Here is a 7,721-nt window from a genome sequence, read left to right on the forward strand (position 1 = left end):
TCAAAGAGAATCCATGCTTCATTTTTTTTAATTTCAGACTATTAATGCATTTATTATAGAAAAATACTTTTATAAGAGGTCCATGGGTCATATGCCCACCTTGAGCATTTTATGCTCAACGTGATACATATGTATTTGTATGAATTATAGAAAAAGTAGTGTGGCTTCTTGGTTAGTTACTGAGGTACGAAGGTGACTGCAGACACTCTGAACCTGCAGATTTTACTGTCTTATGACAGCATCTAAATTAAAAAAAAAATTCTAATGACGTTTCTTTTTCATTAATATGTATAGTTTCACTTACGAAGTTTTGACCCTCTGACCTATTTCCACTTTGCTGGATCTCTCTATGAGAATAATGCAAAATTTTAATTAAACTTTAGTCTTCATAGATTCTGGTTCACTTATCAGAGTGGTAAATTCTGATGTCTAATGATAGTGTGAAAATTGGTAAAATATTACAAAAGTTGCATTATAATCTCTTTATTATATTTTTCTAAAAGAAAGAGGGCATATAAGGGGAGGACAATCCTCCGCTCTGTGACAATATATTTCTCAATTTTATTTGATTCAATGAATTTATTTTATCTAATGACTTATTGATTGATAATTGTTTTTTTTAACTTGACAGTAAAGCATATTCAGTGGAAAATGGGTATATTAGAGCCGTAAGAAATTATTTTTGAATATGAATGGGTCAAGTCTCCATTCAATTTTAGCGCGTTTAAATGACGGAAAAGTAAAATGTAAATTCTATTTTATGTTTCAAAAAAATGGAGTCTTGAACCCATTCTATATGAAAATCGAACATTTCTGGAATGAAAAAGGTGAAGATAACGAACAGTGATTGATCTTGAAAAATCTACAAACAATACAAATATGTTAGCAGGGGATAAACACGGATCCCCGGTAATTCCAGAGGTGGGATCAGGTGCCTAGGTGGAGTAAGCACCCCCTGTTGACCGGTCACACCCGCAGTGAGCCCTATGTATTGATCAAGTAAACGGAACATTCCGTAATCAAATTTAGTATAAAAACAAAGGCCTAACAGTTGTTTTGAAACAAATCAGCCAAAATACGGCTCAGTGATATCATAGGTTATATGATAGGTGGAAAAAATTATATGTTTCAACAAATACGTTTATGTAAAGCGCAATGACACACAATAAAGATAAGAAGACTTCGTAGCGTATAGTGGTTAACATGTTCAGTCTTACGCCTAATTATGAGCTTTGGAGAGGGTTCAAATCATGTGTGAAGGTTTTTCTTTTCTTTTCACATACTTTAAAACATAAGTGAAAAATATATTATTTATCAATAAGTTATTTAATGAAATAAAGGAAGTAAATGTTGAGAAGATTAAATTGACAATACAATTTTTGAAAAATATAACTTTTCATGAACTTTCAGAATTGAGAAGTGTCTTTTCTCAGATCGGAGGATTGTACGCGCCTTTTACACCTCAATTCTTTAAGAAAATATCAAACTAACTGCAATGTATTAAGACAGAAGTACTTTAGGCTTATCAAACACAGCATTTCCGTATTAACACAACAAAACGTAAACCAAGTATCCCACGAACACAAACAATGATTGCACATTTCATTAAATTCTGTACTTATTTATATCTGTTTAACTTCTTTCAACTAATTAATGTTTCCCTTGTGATTATGTATGCCAATGTTTTTTTTCCATAATGTTTAAATCACAATGATATTATCATAAAACAATAAATCTTAATTTCATGCAAATTGGAAAAAGTGTCCAAAAAAAGTGTAGCCATCACAAAAAAATGTTGCAAACATACTATAGCATTCACTCAAAACAAGAATCGCTCATTTTCTTTAAAAAGTGTAATTTATAGAAATTAGAAGATGTTTCGTGGGTAAATTGGGGAGAAAACTTAGACAAACACTTTTACAACAGAATATCGTTTAAAAATGATCAAATACATTTAAAATAATTCAAAATAAGCGAAAATCCCATATTAACTTAGTAAATGAGAACGGTATTGGATTCCTGAAAGTTCTCCATTTTTACTCGGATAAATCTTCAATGATTCCATTAAGTCAAGACGTTACATAATTGCTTAAAATAACTTTTCCTCATCTTTTGCTTGCCGAATTTCTTCGTTACCCACAATGCATCAGAGTACCCAAAGCAATATAGCAAGTGATCCAAATCAAGTAGATTTTCGATTAGCACTTTCCATACGGTGATGATTAGTTACATTCATATGATATACAAGCATTCTTAATTAGCACATATTCAAATTAGTTTGATTCATGGCTGCAAGGTAATGATGTGACCACAGTAGGATTTAAAAATTAAACAAGAGGCCCATTGGCCACAGCACTCACCTCAATCAATATGGCCTTGCCGTTCTTCATCAGGAGATTTTTTCTCATGTATATTCCTATGTGAAACTTTGATCCTTTGTTGTAGCTCCACCCTACCTACAGGTGTCAGGGGTGGGGCTAAAACCATCAAAATTAACCAATCTTTAAAAATCTTCTTTACTCCTGGACATCAAGCTGTTGAATTGTTGCCATTGTTGTTATAAACATTATGCCCTCTACCAAATTTGTGAAATTCATGGCCCCAGGGTGAGTGGTTCTAATGATCATATAGTGAAAATGCATAAATTCTTTAAAAATCTTCTCTTCCCCTGTATATTTAGCAAATAAACTAGATGTGTGGTTATGATGAGCGGGGATGCCTCTTCATGACCCGTTGAGACTAGAGTTTGGTCACAATATGAAGTCAATTTTTTTAAGGGATTAAAGTCTTAAAATCAAAAACAGCAGGACAAAGGTTATTCAGGTGAGCATTGTGGTTCATGGGAATCTTGTTTCTCTTTTTCTCTCTCCCCTTACAGTTTTTGTACAATTTCATTTTGGCATACAATTACACTAATATACAGAATCATTTCTATTGGTTTCTGATTTTGACAAACTGTTGCCATGAATGCTTACATGTTTAATTTCTGTGAATTATTCTCAATGGCAATGTCCCCTGCAAAAAATCCAAGCAATTGAAGCTTGCTGGCTTGAAAAAATTGAGATGGATGACAGAAAGCTACAGTTGCAACCACTGGAAAAAGTGTATAATACATGTAATTATTTATTGCACAGAAACAAGGGAGCATGTTTCTTGTTTCCAATCTCTGTATAAGCTGTCATCTAACCATGTTCTAAAAGTTTCTTTAATTGTAGACCAGAATCAGATATAAAAGTTTGATTATATGCCATGAGAGTAAAGTGATATTTTTCTTCTATTTTTTTTTTCACAGCCTACACAATATATGGAAGGGGAAGGAACTGGAATGAGGTCAGTCATATAATGTACCAAATGGTTCTACAGTAAATGGAGATATTCCTATGATTAGGATAGACCAACCTTAAATTAACCTTAGACTCGGCGAATAGTGTACTCCTTGGGTTGTAAATTCATTGTTTTGACCTCAAAAGCTATAAAAATGGTACAATTGTACATGTATAAGGTATACTAGGATTCATGCGTGAACATACCCCGGTAATATTTGCATTGTATTTTTCACTTTTTATTGCATGTGTAAATATAAAAATTTTATGTTTTGATTTTTTTTCATGCATGATGGTTATTTTATTCATCTCTGGTTTTCCTATTCTTAATTAAATATGCATTTAATAATAAAAAGTATTTTCAATTTCAATGCTTGTTTTTTTCTCATTTTTGACGTACAAGTACCAGACAGTATACCTTCTGGACCAAAGATAGTGATATAATGAACTAAGAGTGTTCCAAGGAATGCATTTGTCACCTGCTATAACATCATTAAAGACGTAAATAAAGGGTGGTCATCCGTTTTTAGCTCTACTGGTCAGAAACCAGGCCCCGAGATCATGAAGCAGCCTTAGACTTAAGTCAGAATTTGTCAATTGTCTTAAATTTTAACGATAGAAACCACATGAAATTTGAAACGATATTTAAGCTTGTTTCCCTTTCGTGCAGTTTATTTTAATTTTCAAGAATCAGTTTCAAATAAATATTCATTTTTGGAATGAATGAAATTTGGACACAAGTCGAAGACTGCTTCATGATCCTGAGGCCAGAAGAGCTTATGCAATAGTAATGTGTCTGTCGTCGGTCTGTCTAGCTGTCTTTAAACAATTTTTCAAAAATGCTACTCCTCCTACAGTTTTTTTTTCTGATTTCAATATAACTTGGTACACATGTAGACTACACTAAGATACATAGTTCTGTTGAATGGTTTTTGATTTCGATGAGCAGTGTTGCCAAGGTTACTAAACATAGAAACTTTTGTGAAATACTTTTAAAACGCTACTCCTCCTACAGTTTTGGTCTGATTTCAATATAATTTGGCACACAAGTATACTGAAATACATCATTCTTTATATCAGTTTTTAATTTCGATGAATGGTGTTGCCTTGTTTGCTAACAAAAGAAATTTCGGAGAAATTCTTTAAAATGCTTCTCTTCCTACAGTTTTAGTCTGATTTAAGTTTAGCTTGGCACACAAGTAGATTGCACTGGGCTACATACTTCTATATATCGGTTTTGATTTCAATAAACAGTGCTGCCCTGGTTACCTAAGGTAGAACCTATGTCCGAAAAGACTTTATCAAAGGATTTTCAAACTTTCCAAAATCATTAATTAGCACTCGCTTATTAATTAATCCAAATTAAAAGGCATGTTTCCTTGTTCAAGAATATACTGCAGCTTATGCAACTTGAAACGATAATCATACACTGCAACTAGACATTTTCAGTCATCTTTAGTGGTAAAATGTCACAAGAACTAGACGGAAAATAACAAAAATACTTTAGGAAATATCATCGTTTACTGATTTTATTTACTTAAAAATAGTCAGCTATTTTACACAAGAAAAAATACTTATATTTTTAAATTGACATGAAAGATTAAGCCCATATAACATGAAATATAAGCAAAAGCGCTCAATATTTTTCAAGGGATTTTATTTTGGAGTCAATCTAAACCACAATTTTAAAATGTTTTCGAGGAGTCTTTGTCACAGGGTTTCCAATCTGTAATATGATGAAGAATATACCCTAATGATTATAAAAAGTGGGTAAAATATATATCTTTCCTTGCAAACTAATGACAGATAGTTTTTCTTAAGGACATACGTAGTTTTAACTTTATTGTCCTTTTTCCTGGAGTTAAAGAGTTCCAATACTTAAAGAAACTGTGTGCTACATTTTAATGTCCATATATGCTGTTGTACACTTCTTCTAAAACAAGTTTGGATAATCAAAACATCTAGAATATGTGTTTAGTAATTTTTATGCACCGCCATGAATATGGCCGGGGCATATAGTGTTTGTCATGTCCGTCTTCCGTCCTTCCGTCACGCTTTGCGTTTAGCTCTGTTCAAAGCTCAGTTTCTCAGAAACTATCCAAGATATTTTTATCAAACTTCATATGCTGATAGATATTGATGAGAGCTATGCAACTGCAACAACATTTTTTGACCTTGACCTTTCCTTTGACCTTGACCTCACTTTTCTTAGATTAGTGTTTAGCTAAGTTTTAAAGATACCATTCAAGATAGTGTAATCAAACTTCATATGCTGATACATACTGATGAGAGCTATTCAACAGCATCAACATTTTTTGACCTTGACCTTTCCTTTGACATCACTTTTCTTAAATTAGTGTTTAGCTCAGTTTTAAAGAAACCATTCAATATAGTGTTATCAAACTTCATATGCTGATAAATACTGATGAGAGCTATTGAACAGCATCAACATTTTTTGACCTTGACCTTTCCTTTGACCTTGACCTCACTTTTTTTTAAATTAGTGTCCAACGTCATATGCTGATACATACTGATATAAGCTATTCAAATGCATCAATATTTTTTTTACCATGACTTTTCCTTTGACCTTGACCTCACTTTTCTCAATTTGTGTTTAATTCAGTTTCAAAGAAACCTTTCATAATATTTTTATCAAACTTTATATGCTAATACATACTGGTGTAGCCTTTTCAACTGCATCAACATTTTTTGACCTTGACCTTTCCTTTGACCTTAACTTCATTTATTTTAAATTAATGTTTAGCTCAGTTTTATATAAACCATTCAAAATATTTTTATCAAACTTAATATGCCCATACGCATTTGTGAGAACTATTCAACTGCATCAAAAACGTTTGACCTTGAAGTTTCATGTGACCTTGACCTCATTTCCATAACTTCGCATTTTGCTTTATTTTAAAGAAACCATTTAAGATATATTTATGTAAGCTTATGCACTTATACATAATTTGGTGAGAATTTATCATCTCTATCCAACTTTTTAGATTTGGTGAGAATCATCTCTATCCAACTTTTTGGATTTCAATTTCAATTTTAAAGAAACTATTCAAGATAGTATCATCAAATTCCATACACTAACACAAATTTTCATGTTGCATTACTAATATACCCTTGGCGGGGCATTCATGTCCTATGGACATATTTCTAGTTGTGTATTTTTCTTTGATATTTACAAAAAATTTCAACTATTGATATCTTTTCAAAACCCCTGGTAATGCATGCTGATTTTTTGTCTACGAACATCTGATGGCAATATTATCTTAAATTAAGAATATCTTAAAAACTTATCAGTAGGTAAGGTACGTTGCGTATGTCCTTAATTATTACTTTTGTTTGTTTGTATGTTGTTTAACGTCCCTCTCGAGAATTTTTCACTCATATGGAGACGCCACCACTTGCCGGTGGAGAGCTGCAAATTTTGTCCTATACTCGGCACTTACGGCCATTGAGCAGTGAGGGATCTTTTTCGTGCCAGCACCTACTGCGACACGGGACCTCAGTTTATACGGTCTCATCCGAAGGACCGGTCTCCATGTCCCACAGTGGGATTCGAACCCGCGACGTAAGGATCAACTCCTTTCTTCGAGACTCTAGAGCAGACCCTCTAACCACTGCGCCACGCGGGCGACTCCTTAATTATTACTACTTCTGTTGACCTTTGTGCACTAACATAAGATTCAATAATTATATGAATGTTATGAGGTTACTTTCAGATTTACTAAGCAAATATATATCAAATAATGTTAATTTTGATTTACAAAATCAATAATTCAGGAATTTTTTATACACCAACCACCAAAGATACGTATAAATAATTACAAAAACATTTTGAATATTAGGGATAGAATGTGAAAACACACCATTTCGTAAAAGATAATACTGTACATAAACACAATTTGAAATAGACCTAATTATCAAGATATTGTACTTTTTGTTGAAAACTGAAGATGAAATATATGGAGATAACGAACAGTATTCAAGCTCAAAAGTCCATTAAACACAATCTAATTAAAATTAGATGTTCCGAATCCGCTACTGCTTCTCAAACATCTAACAACATCTCATTAGGTGTCACGTCAGAGCAACCTTTCGATTACCCAATGAAATCGCCGTCTCGGAAATCTTGGCTTATAGTTCGGATGCCTTTCTTTTTTTACTGCCAAACCTAAATGCCCGAGGGGTTTCTTAGTAAACAAATATACATGGTAAAGACCGTGCTATATATGAATGTGACGTGCGGGATATATAGTAGTTTGTGCAATTTCGTTTGCGTTATTCAGGTAAGAATGACAGATTGGCGGACTATACGTTCAATTTATACCAAAATTACTTTAATTCAACGTAAGACAGTCTACTGAGCATCAATAATGTAAAGAT

The 7,721-nt window shown here is 32.8% G+C and overlaps 1 long non-coding RNA gene across 1 annotated transcript in view; it reads left to right on the forward strand.

Annotated features, from left to right (window-relative positions):
• The window catches only part of LOC133178578 (uncharacterized), a 33,986-nt gene extending 30,355 nt beyond the window's left edge, over nt 1-3,631 (forward strand). The window contains exon 6 of the long non-coding RNA XR_009719998.1: nt 3,293-3,631. This is a non-coding gene — a long non-coding RNA (uncharacterized LOC133178578). The remainder of the gene's footprint in view (nt 1-3,292) is intronic.
• The last annotated feature ends 4,090 nt before the right edge of the window (nt 3,632-7,721 follow it).

This window comes from Saccostrea echinata, unplaced genomic scaffold (genome assembly GCF_033153115.1).
Source record: "Saccostrea echinata isolate AGI-Se365-2 ecotype Australia unplaced genomic scaffold, CSIRO_AGI_Sech_v1 ptg000003l, whole genome shotgun sequence".
Classification (NCBI taxonomy): domain Eukaryota; kingdom Metazoa; phylum Mollusca; class Bivalvia; order Ostreida; family Ostreidae; genus Saccostrea; species Saccostrea echinata.